General features: G+C 52.0%; 2 pseudogenes; one reads left to right on the forward strand and one right to left on the reverse strand.

Moving 5' to 3' along the window:
• The window catches only part of LOC124974847 (probable RNA-binding protein 19), a 470,746-nt pseudogene that overhangs the window by 75,084 nt on the left and 376,218 nt on the right, over positions 1-19,444 (forward strand).
• The window catches only part of LOC124974830 (SH3 and PX domain-containing protein 2A-like), a 76,909-nt pseudogene that overhangs the window by 50,907 nt on the left and 6,558 nt on the right, over positions 1-19,444 (reverse strand).

Raw genomic sequence — 19,444 nt, forward strand, 5'->3', positions numbered from 1 at the left:
GGAGGTGCAGTGGGAAGAAAGTGGCTCCTTTGGCCATTGGTGGGCAAAATGAACCACAGGACCACCAGCTGGTGGTTGCAGGACAGTCTCTGAACATTGACATTCACATCAGTTATTCAAAACACAGTTGGGGACACCTGGTCCAGGACTCCCTGAGTGAGAAAGCTGCATGTGAATTGATGACACTTGTGGTTTGTGGTATAAAAGCAGCTGTACTGATGCTGTTGGGAACATTCCAGAGGGACTCTCCATTTACCTGGGGCACTCAGAGATGATCTCCCAAAGAAAGCACCTTCAACTGGATTTGAAGACTCAGGAGTTTTCAGGACATGTGGGTCAGATAGTGTTTCTGGGTGGGAACAAGCATGTCTGGGACTTGGCATGTATGTGAGTCTGGACAGCAGAAGCAGCGTGACTGGCAGACGTGTGAAGACAGTTAAATGTCAGATGTTGACCAAGCAAGTAAAAATTACATTTAAGTAATCTGATATAAATTCAATAAAACTGCTAAGCAACATTAAGGGTGGGGAAACTGCTGGTTCAATCCCCAGCACCCTCTAACATTGAAGCATATGATGGAGTCTGTCCTCAATGCCAGAGGTGACTGACCGTGTGCCTGATGTCTGCGAGGACCTCTTCTGTGGCCTGTATGTGTCAGCTCCTTGGACCCTCAGCAGACCCCAGGATGATGATGATGATCCTCAAGGCGCAGATGAGCTTACTGAAGCTCAGGGAGCCTGAGCAATTTCCAAATTCACGTACATGCAGTAGGTGGCAAGGATTTGGCGTCTCCCAGTGCCCATGTCAACACAACCCCTACCAGGACCTTGACATTCCTTCAGGAAGACAGGACAGGCACACCTAGATGTAAGGTGGAAGGACCAATGGCATCAAACACCATCCTGTGCAGCCAGCACGTGCCCAGCATGAGGAGGGAGCTGAGAGCCACTGAAACCCTCAGAGACTGTTCACATGTCTTCTACAGGGTGACCACGCAGAACCAGTGTCTATCCCCTAGAACAGGTAAGTTTCCCAGGGTCACCCTGAGGCATGAAAGCTAGGAATAGAATAAATTCCTGGCATTGTGAATGACTGTGCACATGCACATGTAGATTTATGGGGTGTTATGTGTGTGCGCTTGGAATTTGGGGATGCTGAGTGTGTGCTTGAGATTTGGGGTGCTGAGTGTGTAAGCTCTTGGGGTGCCATGTAAGCATGAACTTGGGTTTTGGGGATGATTTGTGTGCGTGTGTTTGGGATTTAATAGAGGGAGCATGGAAAGTGGCCCTTCTGGCGATCGAGACGCAGACACTAGCAGTGCATGGATTTCCATTTCCTTGTGGCTGCAGTTGAGCTGTTGCTGGTAGGCCACCAGCTGGCAGAGGCCAGGCCTGGTTCAGTGATGGTACAGCCACTGTAGCTGGGTTAATCAGGAGCATCTGATGCGAGGAAGGCAGCAAGCTTTGTGTCTCAGAGGCACCACAACTAGGTGGTTACTGTTTGTCCCCGTGACCAGTCCTGCATCATTATTGTCTGATGCTGGCACATAGTGTACTTAGCCCTGAAACTCAGAGAGCTTGGTGTGAGACCTGCCCATGCCCACTGGGCTCCTTCCTAGTGACCACCAGTGTTAGCACTGAGGAGGGTCCTCACCCTGGTTCCATTTACCTGTTTACTGAGCTGCCACTCCCCAGGAAGCCTTTCTGTATGAATCCACGTGCAGGGTTCCAATGGTTCCTTAGGGTCACTCAGACAGTGTTTAGGTGGCTGGACTATGTGGTAGGCCTGGGTGCCTCCTGGTCAACACTAGAGCTCAGAAGACAAGGGCAAGCGTGGAGGCCGGGCACTGCCACTGGAGACTCTGGTTGAATCCTCCTTCCACTCTGCTGCCCTCTGAAGAGCCCCTGTCTTTCCTCTCTTTGCTCAGTCCAAAGAGAAACAGCTGCCTTTCTACTTCCCTCCTATGCCAGTGACACATGCCTGGCACCATACATGTGCACATGTGAGCAACACCAATGCACATGCATGCTCCAACGCACACTAGCACATGTGCACACGGGAACCATCAGTACATGTCTGCACACAAACAGATGCACTCACACATGCCCCAGCACACGTGTGCATATATGTGCCTGCTCAGAAGGAAGCCATCTAGTGGACACCCATGGCTATGAAGTGTCCCTTGCCTGTACAATACCCTCTGGCTTCGGTGGCCCCTGGGTCCTGAAAATGTAGCTAGTCAAAGGGAGGGGGTTTGCCATCTTCCTGGGAGAGGTCCACACTGTTGTTGTCACTGCCATCATCACTCTGGTTCCAGGGAGTTCCCTGCGACAACACCTCAGGACAGTCTGTGCTGTGTGGCCACAGTGCCCATGAGGGTGGGCTGCATGTGGAGTGCAGAGGCACACCCTCGCCTGTGGGGGGCCATGGCAGGGCCAGTGTGTCCTTGTGGGCATGTGACAGATGGGAGCTCCTGCCAAGTGAGCATGGCAGGGTGGAGCATCATCACCACCTGAAAAGGCTGGGCATGGTGCACAACCTGCCTGCACCTAGGAAGGGTGGGAGTGGAGGGCGCTGTGGGGCAGTTCACACGTGGCCGCCCATGTGGAGGTCAGTCATGGAGACCCGCTCTGCTTCCTCCTCATGCTCCACCCGCTCCTGTCACAGGAGGGAGAGTCCGACCAATCACATGTGGCAGGACACTGGGCACCTCTTCCTCTGCTCTGGAGAGCAAGTCTTGCTTTTGGGATCATCCCAGGTACAGCTGTTCAAGCAAACTTGGGAGGTGAGAGCCACTCTCTCTAGCTGGGGCAGGTCATGTCTCACTTTGCTGCCTGTCACATGGGTAGGATGGAACTTCCAAGTCACAGGGTAGAGTCCAGGTTGAGTCCTGGCATGGCACTGCACATCCTGACCTGAGTGCCCTGGGGAATCTGGGACCTGGGACCTGAGTCTGCCTTCCTACCTGGCCCCCACCCAACTCCCACATTCACTTTAGCTTCAGACGTGGACACTCAGTCCCACGTGCCATGTGCCTCTTGCTCTCTCACCCAGCCTGTTGAGGGCCCTGCCGCCACAACAGCTTGTCCCCCTGAGCTGGCCTCAACCCCCTGGGGGAGGTGTGTCTGTCACTCCCCAACCTTCCCACCATCATGGCAAGGAACTGCTGCACTCCACCCATAGGTAGGGCAGGAAGTGTGCCCCTGGAAGGTGAAGAGCTGTGTACATTGCTCGCACCCTTCCCTGGGAGAAATTTGTCCCCTTCCTACTCAGTAACATTTTTGGCTGTATGTATTCCTGATCTAGGAATTACTTTTTCGCGATTTCATCATTATAAAGCAACACCACCTGTGGGTTTTACTATGAGATATGCAACACTCTAAAATGGTCTTTATTCACTAAAATGTGATGAATCCCAGGGAATTTCCTGGATTCTACCTTGATTTCACTAAGTACTTTGTAGGGTGAGGTAACGTGCAGTCAATGATGGGTGTTGCTTTACATGATCTCATTCAGCTCTGCCCTACTAGCTTTCCATCTCTGTGACTGAAGTTCCAACGTGACTGACTGTCTCCATTGCTTTGGACTGGAGGCAAAACAGGAGGGTTTGGAGAGGGAAAGTGCTCAACTCATGGCAGTCAGGACGCAGAGAGCAGAAGGATGGAGCTGGCCATGAGTTAAGTCCCCAAGGACTTGCCCCAAGGACCACTCCCATAAGCCAGCCCAGCTCCCACTGCCTCCACCACTACCCAACATGCCACTGAATTATTAGTCCACCCCTGGGTCATCCCACTAACGAGCTCAGAGCCCTTGTGGGCCAACCCTTCCCAATGTCCCCCTCTGACACTACTGCACTGGGGATCAGGGCTTCAACAGAGGAGCCTTTGGGGGACATCCAATGCCAACCATAACATGCCCACTGATGTACCATTAAAACTAATCTCAGGGCTGGTTGGCTTTGACCTTTTCTAATACATGGTTCATTACTCATGCTGGGTCTTCACGTAGAAAGCAAATCAGCAGCACTTCACACCTCTCCACTTGGTAATCTGTTCATTCCACCCACTTTGATGAGTTCTGGTTGATTAAATTCAAGAAGGTACAAAACACCTTTGTCTCCCAGGAGACCAGTAGTTCATAGGTGGAGACCTGGGCAGGATGCCACAGGAAGAGGCACGAGGAACAGGACAGCGAGTCATGGAGGGACATCGGCCTTGCTGGGGTGGGGCAAGGTCTGAAGTGTTGGTGCCATCATATTAATTTCAAAGTCATTTTGCTACTGAATCCCAGCAGCATGTATCGGTACATCATTACCCCATAATGGCAAGTGTGTAAATGCACATAATTGTTGGTAGAAAATCTACAAGTGCCAAAGATATTTCCATTTATGCAATAAGAGCAGCTTACTAGAGTTTACAGATCTGCTCACAGAGGTTGTGCTATTCTGTCATATTCCCTCCCTCAGCACTGGAGGGAGGGTGGCTAGGCAGCACACCTGTCAGCATCACCTGCATGCCACACAGGGTGCCTTGAGCTGAGGCCCCAATCTAAGGGACCATGATGCAGGTGTGAAGAGGCTGGCTCCATCACTGCAGGCTGACAGGCATCCATGGGCCTGGCTCACAGCAGGTCCACCCTGACTTCCAGGGCCCAGTGCAAGGACCACTTCTGTCAGAACATAGAGAACCATGGTCCACCTTCTGATGGTGAGACAATCAGCCTCCTGGGTAGTGGTAGGGAAGCCCCTGCCCTGAACTGCCCAGATGGCCCTCTCAACACCCTACCCGGGAACAGGTTAAAACCCATGGTCACCCAAGCATCATAGTCCAGGAGACCAGCATGGTGCTTGAGGTGCTGTATTTGTTGAACTAAACCATCAACTAACTTGAGTGTCTTCATGGCAGAGTTGTTCTGTTCTGACCAGTTTTAGCCTGAGTAGCTAGAATGTCCATGGTTCCAGGAAAGTTTCCTGAAGTAATGCAGTGGAGAGTCCCTACGTGTCTTAAGTAAGAGGGGCGTGGTGAATGTGGCATTCTTACAAAGGTCAGGCCTCGAACCAGTGGTCCTTGGCCATCCTCTGAGATGCAGTGCCTGCTTGGAGGAGCTGGGCTCTGGGCTACCCACAGGTTTACTACGTGGGCTGCTGCTACTCCTGAGATGCAGGGTTAAAAGCCAATGCTGTGGGATCATTGACGGAGAAGTAACATTTTCAGGCTTTTGGCAAAAAGAAGCGTTTTCAAAAAATCGGGTGAACTCCAGGGAAGAAAGCCCAGAATAAGAGTTGAGGGTCCCACCCCATCGGCTTCTATAGTCCACCTGTGTACATAGCCCACCCGTGTGCAGACAGCATCCCCACGGGCTTCTATAGCCTACCCATATGCAGACAGCATCCATGCCTTTCCTTCTGCTAGCTGCCTACTTCCAAGCAGATTCAGAAGGCACTCCTGCCATGGTGCCGCCCGAGGAAGCCCCAGGCCAGAGCAGGTGGGAGTCAGCAGGCAGGAGCGGCACTGCAGACCCAGTGTGGACAGAGACCCTCCACTGGGACCCTGGCTAGTCCCACCTGGTCTCTTGTTCTCAGCAGGAAGGGGAGGTGGCTCTGGCACCAGCAAAGGCAGAAAGCTGCTCTGGGCTGGAAGATTCAGGGCCCAGGGTCAGCTCCAGTCCGTGAAGCCTCCCTCAGTGTGGCCTCTCTTGGCAGCCACGCCTTTCCCAAACTCTGGGATTTCCTCCATGGGCTGCACATTAACATTCCTCGGTGGAGATGCATATGTTAATTAGCTTATGGTAATCGTTTCCCAATGTGCATATATATCAAAACACCATGCCATATACCATAAATTTATACAATTTTATTTGTCAAAAAAGTGAAATAGAAATGAAGAAAACATGAAATTTCCACCAGCACAGTGCTGATTGTCACCAATTCCCTGGCCTCACAGGTTAGCAGGCCTGCTCTGTACGCTTCCTGGGGTGTCCAACCACGACAGAGGCAGCTTCTGGAACCAATCAGGACAGATAAACCTGGCACCCTGTGTTGTGACCACCAGTGCTATGTGCCCTCAGGGAGACTGTTCTGTGCTACTGGGAAAAGAAGGAGGGATTTCTGGGAGAAGGCCAGTTGTATGTGCCAACTGCTGGGGCATCTCAGACCTGTCCTGGGATGAGGGCCAGCAGGTTCCCTCAGCATTTACTCAGTGCTTCTCAGTGATGGTCTTTAGATCACTGGCACCTCTAAGACCTTCCAAGGTATTGGCAAGGCCAACTCTGTTTTCAGATCAGCCAGGCTGACTCTGGGACCTGGGACCTAGGCAGTCACCAGGACCTTCTTCCAAGGACCCCATGCTTGGAGTGAGCCTCTGCCATGAGCTTGGCAAATGCTCCCATAGGAGCCTGCATTTAATGCTGCACTGGAGACTGCAGATAGGTTCCTGGTCCTGAGAGCAAACCTGAGCTGTTATGGGAGGCAGGCCATGACTCTGGGGCTTCTCCAGGCTGTAAAGACCCAGTCATAGAGTGAAAGAAGGCATGGGCTGAGGTGCTCAGGGGGTCACAGGAGTGGCAAAGGAATATTGCAGATCATCAGGGTTCGGATGCAGTAGACAGAGTTTGTCCAGAGATTATTTGGCAGGGGCTTGGCCTAATCAGGTGGGCCCTTGGGAAGCAGAGCTTTTCTTCAGAGCTCTCCAGGGAGAGCAGGTAGCCATGATGTGAAGTGTTGTTTTAGTCAGTTTTTTTTTTTTTTTTTTTTTTTTTTTTTTTTTTTTTGCTGTGACTAAAAGACCCAACCAGAACAATTTTAAGAGGAAAAGTTTATTTAGGACTCACAGTTTCAGAGGTCTCAGTCCATAGAAGGCTGGCTCCATTCTTCAGGGCTCAAGGTGAGGCTGTGCACCATGGCAGGAGAGAGTGGCAGAGGGAAGCAGCTCCCATCACAGTGATCAGGAGGCAGAGAGACTCCATGATCCAGATACAAACATACACTCAATGCCACGCCCCACGGCTCCCTCCTTCAGGCATACCCACCACTCAGTTCATCCCTATCAGGGGATTAAGTCACTGATTGGGTTAAGACTCTCAAAACCCAATCATTTCTTCTCTGAACCTTCCTGAATTGTCTCACACATGAGCTTGTGGGGACACCTCACATCCAAACTATAACAGGTTTCTATAAGGAGATGACATCTAGAGGAAGAGTCAGCATCTAGCTGACCACTCATGAAGGCAGGGGTCTCAGCTGGAATCTCCAGCAACAGGTTCTGCTAACACCAGAATGTCCCAGAAGAGCACCTGAGCCCCAGTGAGTCTCATAGCCCGATGGCCACCTTGATGCCTGCAGGCTGGCCTCTGAGCTGAGACGCTGATATCCGCTCTGCACCTGACCTGCTAAAGTGGGGCCAGCCAGTGTGGAGCCTTCTGCACCCTCTCTGCACAATGTGCCTTTCTCGGTGTGTTGACTTCAAGCTGTTTGTGGTAAGACAGCAGTCTCAGCTGAACCTGGCACAGGGCCACCACACCGGGGGCCCTAGTGTTCTTCCTAGCCATGTGCTTGCAGGCTTGCATCACACTTAAGAATGTCCTGGGTGAAGTGCAAAACATTCTGACTGTGGAACTCAACCCTGGGCACATGGCTGAGTGATGATGGGAGGACCAGGAGGCTCTGTAGCTACCGAACACACCAGAGAGAAGCACCAGGGAGAGCTGACTCAAGCTGCTGCCAGTGCCAGTCCTCAGGGGACACCTCTGTGTGAGAGGACTTTTAGCCAAAATGCCATTCAGACTGGTCATTTGGCAGACATTTTCCAGAATACCACTTCAGAGGAAATAACAGTTGGAATTTGTTGCAATAATGAAATTTGAGAGTGCAAGTGAAAATTAGAATTTTGGAAAACTTGACCTACCACTGTGAACTTGAAATGCTCCAGTACATTCAGACTTCTCTGATGGAATTTGTGGTGATTTGAACAAATGTGATGTTTTAAAGTCTTGCCTAATAAATTTTGTCAATACTTGAATATCTGCCTAACCCAGGAAACCAAAATGTTTAAATGCCAAGAGTATACAATCCTATATGGAACAGACCAGGGAATTTCAATGTAACAGAGTAAAATCGGTTACTGATCTGGCTTCGGGATCCACAAGTAATTTTTAGGAAACAGCTGCTGGTTGCATTTTGGTGTGGCTGCAAAGAGGAATTTCCACAACTCCTCTGCAGGGCTAGAACACATCCCCTTTTTGCGTCTCTGTGAGATAAGGTCTTTGTGGAGGTAATTGAGTTAAGAAGAGGTCATTAGAGTGAACACTAATCCAATTCAACTGCTGTCCTACAGGAAGGGACACTTGGGCACACAGATGGATGTGAACAAGGGAGGATGATGTCAAGAGGGAGGAAGGAGATGGCCAACACCAACCAGAGGACGCCAAGGATCACTAGCAACCATGGAAGCTGGAAGAGGCCAGGAAGCATCTCCCTGGAGCTTGGGAGGGAGCAGGACCGGCTGGCACCTTGATTAGGACTTCCAGGCTCTGAACTGTGAAAGAAAAAACACCTGCTGTTCTGACCACCCTAGGTGAGGTACGTGGATGCTGCAGCCCTGGCAATCTTGTGCATGCATGTGCAAGAGCCATGCTGGACCAAGTCCTTCACCAAGTGGGTCTCCAGTCTCTCAGGACCATAGACACAGGTGCCTTCTGTCCACTTCTCATGTCAGAGGGAGACTGGCAGGGTTAATATTCCCTGTGTTCCCATGCTACCTGCTGGAAGTGAGGATTCTGTGTCCCCAGAGCTGCTCCTGGATACCTCTGGGAATTAATCAGGAGTGTCTTGGAATTACTCAGGAGTCCTATGAAGGCCTTGGGCTAAAATCACTCACTTTGCTGCTCTGGAGTTTATCCTTGATTATGATATTCCCACAGAGGAGGTAATTGCTGTTTAGCAATTTCTGCTTAGCAACCTGGGCCAAGACCCCAATTGGAAAGTCAGCAGCAAGCTCTGCTGCTGCTGATCCCTGAGTCAGGGTGGTCACCCAGCATCTTTATCAGACAGTATAATTATGCCCTTCAACCACCATCAGGCAGAGGTTGGATGCTAAAGGGGGGGTCATTCCTGCCTAGAGGACCAGACACAAAGATGCTCAAATACAAGGGCAGGTAGCTGCTGCTCTGGGTATTCAGTGGACAGGGCCGATGCTGAGTATGACATTTGAGGATTACCCAGGAGATCTGAGAGGCATCAGGTGGTCCTCCCACCCCATGCTGGCCCTCCAGGTCACTGAGGAAGTTCCTGTCCAGTCCTCAGGTCTCCAATCTCACCTGTGGCTAAGGATGGCTGGGGGGTCAGTGCCCTTCAGTTTCCCCTTAGATATGTCAAGTCCCAAACACTGGTCAAGGCATATCTCCCTGGATGTGACCCAGGCTTCTCTACACTTGCTGACATTTGGGCACACCGTTTCCCCTTCCCCAACTTCCACCCCAGCCTCAGGAAACCAGAAGTTTCATGGTTTTTCTTTCATTTCCTCTAAGAAAGTCAACCTTCAGGCACGAATCTGGAAATCTTCTAGGTCAGTCTGTTAGTGATTCTCCTCAAGGAAAGAAAATGAGTTTGTAACATGGACAGAAAGCTTATTTCACTTAGGTCAGAGGCGTCTGCCTCTGCTACAGAGTCTCAGTCACCTGGAGGAGGTGAAAAAGCTCCCTGGTTCTTGCAGGAGGGATGGAGCCTTTCTTTGCCCCTGAGGTCACACTGCCCACCCATGTGGGCCCAACTGGAAGACGGGCGCTGCACTGTCCCCAGTCATGCCAGCATGTTCCCAAAATGCCTTTGCCTTGCAGGCTCCATAGCCTACCCTGGACCAGGCCTTGGCCCAGAATGAGGGAGATGCAACCCAGGAAGCGGATCCCTGGGAAGTGTGTCCTGCCTGGGTTAGTCACAGCTCCTTGGCAGTCATGTGGACTCTGGCAGTCAACAAAGTGCCAACAGTGACATGGCTAGAGCCCCGACCAGCATCTACAGCCTTAGTTGGTGCTATTCACAGTTCATGAATGGATCGGGCACTGAACTGCTCCTTATTCCACCTGGCTAACAGTTTTCAGTTTTCATGGAGACCCTCTCCTGGCTGCCCACACCACCTGCTGCCAGTGGGCGTATTTGGGCTCTGGGGACCTGACATGCTGAACCCTCACAGCAGGGTTGGTGAGAGTGTCCCTCTGCCAGGCCACACTTCATGAAGCATCTCGGTCATTTCATGTGGTAGAAATCATGGAAATAAGTCGGCAAGGGGAAAATAATGAGCAATTGATTAAAATTGGAGGAGTGACTGAGGAGATCATTTTCCCTGGCAACTTGTGGTAAGTGCAAAAAATCAAGTCTTCCTCCTGTGCTGTAGCTGAGCAGTTCTCACAGTGGACAGAACATGACTGTACCCCACAATTACCTTGTAGGAGCTTAGTCCAATCTCAGCATCGAGAGGGCAGCTTCTTGGGGGCTGCCCAGTCCTCCCTTCTCCCCTTCAGGATCAGCCTTGTCTTACTCCCCCCACCCTGAGAACTCACTCCAGTGTTTGGGGAGGGGCTTCTGCACTGCAGTTTGTAGCTTTGTGTCTGAGAAGGCCCTGGTTCCCTTTGAGGAGGTGCTCTTGACATCTGAGACTGAGGGAATGATCCACTCTGAGCTCGGGGTTGGTGGCTTGTCCCCAGAACAGAAGCTGTGTCCTTTGAAACAACCTGGGGTTTTTCTCTCAGTTGCTTCCTTTGCATTGTAGGTGAGAAAATGACATGCAAACCTCTCCCCCAGATGCTTGTGGAGGGTGTTCTCTGAACAAATGGATAGTCTCTCTGTGAAGTGTGTGCTTGTAGATCACTTTCAGCTGGACAGACCTGGTTCCGCAGTATGAGGTCAGCCTTCCCGTGTGCTTTCCATTTCCAGCTGGCAACCTGGCAAATTCTCCCTTCCATGAGGAATCTAGTGCTGCTGATCTAGAAGAGAGTTCAGTGATACGTGTGCTCCAGAGGCATGCTACGCAGGGTTCTGCCTACATCATGCTCCTGAGCCCAAGTGTCATTACAGATGCTGGCCCATGGGTCTTCCCTGTCTCACAACTCTAAGGGAGAGGGTCTTGTCCATCAAAGGTCTGTAGCTGGTGGGAGAGGCACCTGGGAAGGAGTTGCAGGACTTCCCTGGGACTTTGCCAAGAATGGTTTGAGGGCGTAGCCTTCAGAGGGACTGTGATGGTCAGATGCTGACTCCAGCAGTGAGCTCTCACCTCTGCAAACCTGGCAGCTTTCCAGATGCTGTGAGCAGCCTGAGAAAGCACTGGAAACCCGCACTGGCCTGGGAGGGGCAGACCTAGGTAACCACAGGTCCTGGCCTTGCATGCAGGGAGCCTCAGATGAGCAAGCCACCAGGGAAGGACTGACTTACAGGAAGCCAGTCAGAAACATGTGTGGACACAGGGCCAGGGGTGTGACTATCACACATGGTGTGGACACAGAGTAGGGTGGAGCCATCACCTGTGGTGTGAATATTGGTTTTGTGTGGTATAGACACAGGATCAGGAGTGTACAGCTGTGACCTGCAGTGTGGACACAGGGTCAGGTGTGTGACTGTCACATGTGGTGTGAACATGGGGTTAGGTATGGTATAGACACAGGGTCAGGGTTGTTGCTGTCACCTGCCGTGTGGAGCAGGGTTTTAGGGGAACTTGTGTTTGAGGGCTGAGCACCCAAGAACTCCAGAGAAGACCACACCCCTGCCCAGCTCTGCTGTGGCCTCAGGGAAGCATGGTAGAGGGACCCAAAGAATCAGGAGTGGGAACCCCGGAGGTGGAGGAGGCAAGAGGTGGCCATGGGCCCTGGTCTTGGAGGAACGGGGAAGCAGTTGACATGGCTGGGTTGGGGCACTTCCAGCCAGGTGTGAGCAGGGCCACACACATCCAGGGAGGAAGGCGCCTCACATGGGGGCTGACCCTGGGGCCTGCAGGTGAGCATCCTAGTCAGAGGAGACGCTCTTCCTTCCTAGGCCATCACAATGCTCAGGGGAGTAAGAACCACAGGAGGCTGTATCCACAGATCCGGGGGACCTCCTTCTGAATAGAGGTCCACCTGCCTCCTCCCTGTAAGACCCCTTCTCTTTAAGCCCAGTGCAGCCACTGACTCTCGAGACGGTGGGCCTGGGTGCTTCCCTCCAGTGTGTGGGCACTCTGCCCCAAGTGGGACCAGCTCATCACAGGAACCCCTGTGAAGGTCCCAGGAAGAGTGACCAGCACAGGAGTGAGTAGATTTGGGGGCCTCGGCCTCCCCATTCATACAGTGCCTGCACGGGGAGCTTTGGGAGAACCTGTCCATCTGAGCACAGGTAGACAGCAGTGACGCAGGCAATGCTGACTCTTCCCTGGGCCCACGGAGTGTCAACCCTCTGGCTTTGCTGGGGGCTCCTGCAGTCTGGTGCAGTGTGCACACCTAGGACAGCTGGTGCAGTCTCCTCACTCCAGTATCCCATCAAAGTGACCCTGGAAGCACTGCTCACGTACAGGTACCAGATTGGAGGCGGGGGACACAGAGCCAGTGCAGAGAGTGTCGAAGAGCTGCCCAGATCACAACTGGGCAGCAGCTCCATAGAGCCAGGCCCAGTCCCGTGGGACAGCACTGCCCCACAAACCCTTTGCTAAGATGTGTCCTCTGTGAGCTTCTGCTGAGCCCACCTGGGAGCAGAACTGGGCTGGAGGAAACTGGATTGGAAGACCTACCAGAAAGGTGACTGTCGTGTTCCCAAACTGCCAAAGTCCAGCTCTGTGGTCTCCTGTAGAAGCCAATGAGGGGTGATGCCACCCTGTGCCCTTCAATAAAGAAGTCCAGCCAGGTGTGGTGATGCACGCCTGCAATACCAGCAACTTGGGAAGGTGAGGGGGGAGGATTGTGAGTTTAAGGCCGGACTCCACAACTTAGCAAGGCCCTAAAGCAACTTAGTAAGACCCTGACTCAAAATAAAAATAGAAAAGGGGCTAGGGATGTGGCTCAGTGGTTAAGCATCGCTGGATTCAGTCCCCAGGACCAAAAAGAAAAGAAAGCGGTCCACACACAGCTGCTTCCTGTCTTTGCTGAGAGTCGGATCCACACAGGGACTGTTCACAGGCTGAGACTCTGGGTAGGTTCAAAAGAAGGCAGTGCAAGTCAGATTTCTGCCCCAGAGGGAGGAGAGGCAGGGAAGAGTGGCCAGCATGTACTCAGGCACACTCAGGTGTGTGACTGTGCAGTCTGACATGGGCTGGGTGTGTGCTGACTTTCAAAGGGACACAGCCTCGGTTCTTGGTGGTATCACACAGTGGAGAGCAAGGTGCACCCAGGTTGGAGTCTGAATTTGCCATGGCGTCTCCTTGGGAACCACATTCTCCCTGGGCACTCAGGCTCTGATCTCAAGCAGGCCTGGGGTGCCAGCTCTCTGCCCATCTTCCACAAAAAGGAATGGGGAGGGGTTCTCCAGGGAAGTGGCCCAGTCTGTGGCTGTCCTACCAGAAGGACATAGCACTGCCTCAGCTTGGAGGTGTGGAGGCAGGAGGAGGGCCTGGTGTGTCTTCCTGGACCTCACCCTCTTGCCCCCGGAAATTTTTAAGTTAGTGCTTTACAGGCGCACATAATAGTGGGGCCACATCTATTTTCAAACACCTGCGTGGCTCCTGTTGGTGTCCATGTGCCCTGACTCCCACGTGGCTCCTCTGGTTGATGAGGCTCATGTTTTGGGAGACAGAATCACAAGTCCACGCTGCAGACCACGTGCCTCCCACCCTCTCTGGCCGAGGGGCACATCCAAGACACATGTCCTAAGCCTATTCCTCAACTGTGAAATGGAGATGGAGCACTTTGGCCCCTGAGGAGCCAAGGGTGTTGGATTCCCTGGCCTCTGGTAACATGAGTCTCCACATGGGCCCAGAAGCTGCTTTAGGGCCCAGATGGCACCCGTCTTCTCTGGCTCTCTGTGACATGGGCCATCATGGAGCTGGTAGTGGTAACCCTGCAGAGGGCTTGTTCCCTGGCCCTGCCCAAGAGGGGGAAGTGTGGGTGAGGTCTGGCTCAGAGGAGCTCACTACTGGACAGGGCCCAGGCATCTCCGACTGTGCCCATGGTGCCCTGGGCTGCCCTCACCAGGCCTTGCCCCCCGGGTCTTTGTGCCTCAAGGGGCAAACTCAGGACCCCCAAGAGTGGGAATTGCTGGAAAATGGCCATTTCTCCCAGAAGCTGCTCTGGGCTACAAAGACCCGGAAAGTGCTCTGTGGAGGTGACCTGGGCAGTGGCGATGCCTGACTGGTGTCCTGCTTGGTGCCTCGGGCGGGAGAGGTGTGAGCAAGTCCTGGCTCCTGTCTGACCCCCGCTCTTTGCTTCAGTGCTACAGATGTGACCTGCAATCAAGACTGAGTCCAGAAGCATCTTTTTCACACCTCCCATTTCTCTTGACGCATGACACTCAGATTCAAGATGGGAGCAGAGATCAACAAACTCTGTCAGTGTTGTCAACCCAGGTGTGACAGTGCCATCTCCCTAAATTGCCACCAATCTGCCAAAGGCCCTGCTCTCTGCAACCTCCATGGCATTGTTTGCTCACAGTCAGTTAACACTCGAGATCTCCCCTTCCGAGGTGTCACTGTTTGCCATTAGTAGGAAGGAAGGAGCAGGGAGCAGCTCGGGCTCAAGGATTTGGGAAGCTGGAGAAGACTGAATTCTCAATAAGAATGATCTTATTGAGAGAGTAAGAGCTGTATAAAGAATGCCTCTCCCTCCCAGCAACAATCTTCTAAATATGTTGTCAGCTTGTTGTTGATTCTCCCCGTGCATGCCCAAGAAGTCATTTTCTTTGTTAAGAAAGAGATCTCCAGAATCTAAGGCTGTTTTCTGATTTTTTTTATTGTTCAAGGAATCTGTATTCATTAAACCAAACATTAAAAAATGATTGGTGTGCAGCATGATTGCTAGTGCTGAGCAGGCAGGCCTTGCTGGGGCTGGAGGCCGGGTGCCCAGGGCATTCATGGGCCAGCCAAGCCGGGTGCAGATCAGAATTCCACGCAGCATGCATGGTGCATCAGGTTTCACCTTGCATCAAATGCACTTGCAGAACAATGTGGCTTGATGGTGGGAGCAGTGGGGAGGGAGCTGCAGGTTCTGAGTGAAACAGACATTTCTGGGGATGGATGCTCTTTGTAGAGGAGAAGGAAGTGCTAGTGGTGCTGGATGCTCTCCTGGACCCCTCCTCCCTGGAAGGGGAAGAACCAGGAACAGGAGCTGCCTTCCTAGTCATAGGGGTGCCCTCAGAAGTGTGCCCAAGGCTCTCACCTCTGGCAGAGGGCATGGAGGGACAGGGGCGGTGGCACCTCTGTGGCTTGGTCCCTTGCTAGCAGGCACAGTGTCTCCATGCATCTACTACCTGCTAATTTAAATAATGAACAGTGAGGAACTTGTGCTCAGCCTCAGCATGAACCAAGCACCGAGTGAGTATTAAAGAGGTCATTCCAGCAAATTCCGTGAACATAAGCAAGGCAGGGCCAGCGCTCAGCTGGCCAGAGTGGAATGTGCACTGTCTTGGGGTGGCCTCACCTGCCAGGGTCCCACACCATCTCAGGGTGACAGGCACCGTTTCCCTCTCCTGTAGGATTTGGGGCACATTCTGGCAAATGTGACAGTTAAATACCATAGACTCAGTGTGTCTGTGGGCTGCCATCAAACCCCCTGGTGTTTGAGAGATGGGCTGATTGAAGGGCTTCTTTCCATGGCCAGCAGCCCACGTGGTGAGATGACTCCATGGGGCTGAAGAATGCAGCTCCAAGCTAATGCTCTATTTGTGGCCAGTTGCTCTTTCCTGAAGTGGACCTCAGCATCCCAGGGCCACATTGGACACCAGCAGCTGATCCCCTCTTCCTTCCTGGGAACCTGGAACCTGGGCTGCCCACCACTCCTCTGGCCTGCAGAGTGGCTGCGTCCTCACCTCAGGAGGCCTGAGGCACCCCCAGGGCTCCAGTGTGCAGCAAGGAAACTCCATCTTTCCTGCCCTAGGTGCCTCTGCTTCACTGCAGACTGCGGGGCACAGAGGTGAAGCATAGATCCATCTCCATTCTCTCAGGAGGACACACCTGCTGGAGTGGGGGCAGGGAGCCTGTGTTGGGATGGCTCTTTTTGGACATGAGACTGGGGCAGGATGGAGTGTTCTGGGCAGAGGAAGGCAGTGATATGGCCCTGGCACCTCCACACATTTCCTAGAAGCCATGGTAAGCCAGTGCACACATGTAGCCCTGGTGGTTTTCATTGACTCAGGGAGGTGAGTGCTGGAGGAGTCCCACAGGAGAGGCCAGGGGACCCACTGTCTGGTCCAAACAGAGAGAGGTGGCTCCTGGCACAGGGGGAGTGGACTGCAGAGAACCGTAGGTGTACAATGGTCTGAGAGGGGCCAGGTTGGTGAGTGGGGTCAGGTCCCAGGCAGAAGCCCGAGTGTCGGCCTTGAGCATCAGGCAGAGCCTTCTGTTGAGGACAAGCAGAGGGAAGCCAGACTCCCAAACACAGTGACCTCTTCAATGTGGCACTAAAGGACCCCCTGCATGATGATCAGTGCAGAGTCTGCAGGAGGCAGTAGAGACACAAGCACAAGCAAAGCATGTTCTTTGTCTTCAAGAAGTGAGGAGCAAAATCTCCAGGAAGTGTCCAGGTGGGCAGAAGCCAGTGTGGATGCCAAGTCAGCCCTTCCCACCTGAGCCACCAGGAACAGGTGTCTTACCACTCTGTACCTGGTCTCCAGGACTACAAAGAAGAGCAAGCACTGATTTCAGGGTTTTTATTAGGTACAGGGAAAAGAGCCTCACACATAGTAGGTGCTCAGTAAACTGGTTTGTTTTGACTTGCTGGCTGTGGTCCAGAGGACCTTCTGCTCACTCATTTCCATTTTACTCTCTTCTCTCATTTCCTTGTTTTGAGGGGTGCTGCTGGCACAGGATTCAGAGTGCGCCAGACACACCTCCTGGCAAGTGCCCTGCTTATCAGCTCTGACCTCAGTCCTTTTTATCAGGGCTGGACAAGGAGCCAGGAGGGAGCTGCTCTGCAGGACACCCAGGCCTCAGGGTAGGAGAGACTTCTCCCAGCCACTTCCACACCCTCTTGGTGATGGCAGGGGCCCTGCGGTGTCTCCTACTGACCCAGGCCCCAGGGGCATATGAGTATGCCTGTTCCTCACACATGTTGGTGTGTATGAAAGGAAGGTTTCTGGAAGGGCAATTTCTGATTCAAAAAGTATGTGATGTGCATTTTAAATCTCCTAGAAGTTGAATTGTCCAACAAATTAGAACAAATAAAAAAGTAATTAAAAGCGGTTGGATTGGCACATTGTAACTGCACCTATTTCTGGGGTCCAGTGTGACACACATGTACCTTGTATGATGATCAAGTCAGGGTCGCTGACATTGTCGTCCCTTGAGGCGTTTGTCATTCTTTTCTGTTTGAAGATATCAAGCTCCCCTGTTCCAGGTGTGAACTACACAGTAAGCCATCACAACTTCTGTCCTTCCTGTGCTGCAGAGCTCTAGAACCAGCGGCTACCTGCCTGGGTCAGGCACTACCCTCTGAACCTCCTGGCCATGGACCACATGCTCTCCAGCCTCCCTGCCAAGGCCCATGGAGTGGGCCTCCCCATGCCCGCCTCCTCCCCAGCCAGCAGACCCCACTTTCTCCCTCCAGCCAGAGGGAGGCAGGGATACCTCGCTTGGGCCTCCTTCTCATTTCTCTTCCTACAAGCGAAGCGGATAATTCACCTGGGAGAGACGCTTGTTCCATTTTCTATGAACCATCTGCATGTGTCCCTTGGCAATTTATTCTACTAGTTGACTGTCTTTTGCTTATTGATTTGTAGAAGATCTTTATCTACTAGACAAATTAGTACATTGTAATATGAATTCAAATATTTTGATCCAGTTAATCATTTGTTCCCTCTCTTTGTTCCCATTTCTTTTTGTAATTCAGAATTTTCAGATTTTTAATGTGGGGGTAGGCAAAGATTTCTTGAGTGTGACACCAAAAGGAGAAAGGATGACTTGAATGTCATCAGAATGAAGAACTTCTGCCCTTCAGGGACACTGTCTGAACAGAGGGAGGACAATTCACCACCCAGGAGGAAATATTCACAAATCATATATCTGATAAAAGACATGCATCCACAGCACACAGAGGACTCTTAAACTCAAAAATAAAAAGACAGATGACCCAATTTAAAAATGGGTGAAGGATTTCCATAGCATTCCACCAAAAAAGGTAAATTGTCCAGCTGGTGACAATTTAAAAGATGTCATCATCATGTGACTCAGCAAAGTGCAGATCAAATGAGGTGAGACAGCTCCACTCCCTCAGGCTGGTGGGAATACTAAAGATAAACCCAGACAGTAACAAGTGCTGGTGTTACTGTCCACATGAGAGACCAGGCACCCCTCCACCTCTGGGGACATGCTGGCAATTCCCGTGACCATTGGGCCTGGTGCTCTGACCACAAGGAATGAAGGCCAAGTTCCAGGGCCAAATGCTCAATGTGCAGAGCAGTACTGTTTTTATGGTCCAAACTGTATGGTGCCCAAGGGCCCTCAGCAGACACATGGACACAGGTGTAGATCCAACTTCTGAAATTCCACTTGGGCCAGTGTCCTGGAGAATCACTCTCTTCCATAGTTACCTGGAGTTCCATAGTCCTGCATGGCCGTGGCCATCTCTGGAATTTCCTCCATAACCCTTTGCCCATCTCTTTCTGTGACAATACCATACTGTGTCTGTCACTGGAACTTCTGAAATAGATTCTACAGCTTCACATTCCTGTGCTGCTTTTAATTCTCAGAGACTGACTTCTTGCCAATTTTCTTCTCCACATGAAATTTTCTGTTGATGTGTTTGGGTTCAGATGACCCTATTGTGCTCTGGGGTGCTACTGCCTCACATGCGTTAGATGGTGCATGTTGTCATGGACAGCAGACAGCTTCGGGGTCCCACAACAGGAACCAGAGAAGCCACATCTGTGCCAGCAGCAGTGACTCAGATGCCCTGTGGGGAACTGACTACAGGATGAAGCTTGGCGACCGTGGCTTCATTTATGATCCTAATGTCTGTGACACTGCTCAGCTCCATGTGTAGGCATGTCAATCATTTAAGGAGTGTCCATCTAAAGCTAGTGACACATGGTTTATTAGCCCTGAATTTACCTAACTTGCCTTGTCCCTCTTTACATCTGAAGCAAGATTTTCAGCACCCTTTTCAGATCCCTAGAGCAGCACCCAAGGATCTCCAGTACTGCTCTCCACTTTCCAGGAACAGTGGGGTCTTGTGGGAAGGTCACCCCATGATGAGGTGGTCCCCCAAGCAGGAGCAGTCTTCCCATGGGAACTGAAGGCCTGCAGGAACTCAGGCCTAATGGAGAGACATCCTGAGCAACAAGCAGAGA

This window comes from Sciurus carolinensis, unplaced genomic scaffold, assembly GCF_902686445.1.
Source record: "Sciurus carolinensis unplaced genomic scaffold, mSciCar1.2, whole genome shotgun sequence".
Lineage (NCBI taxonomy): Eukaryota > Metazoa > Chordata > Mammalia > Rodentia > Sciuridae > Sciurus > Sciurus carolinensis.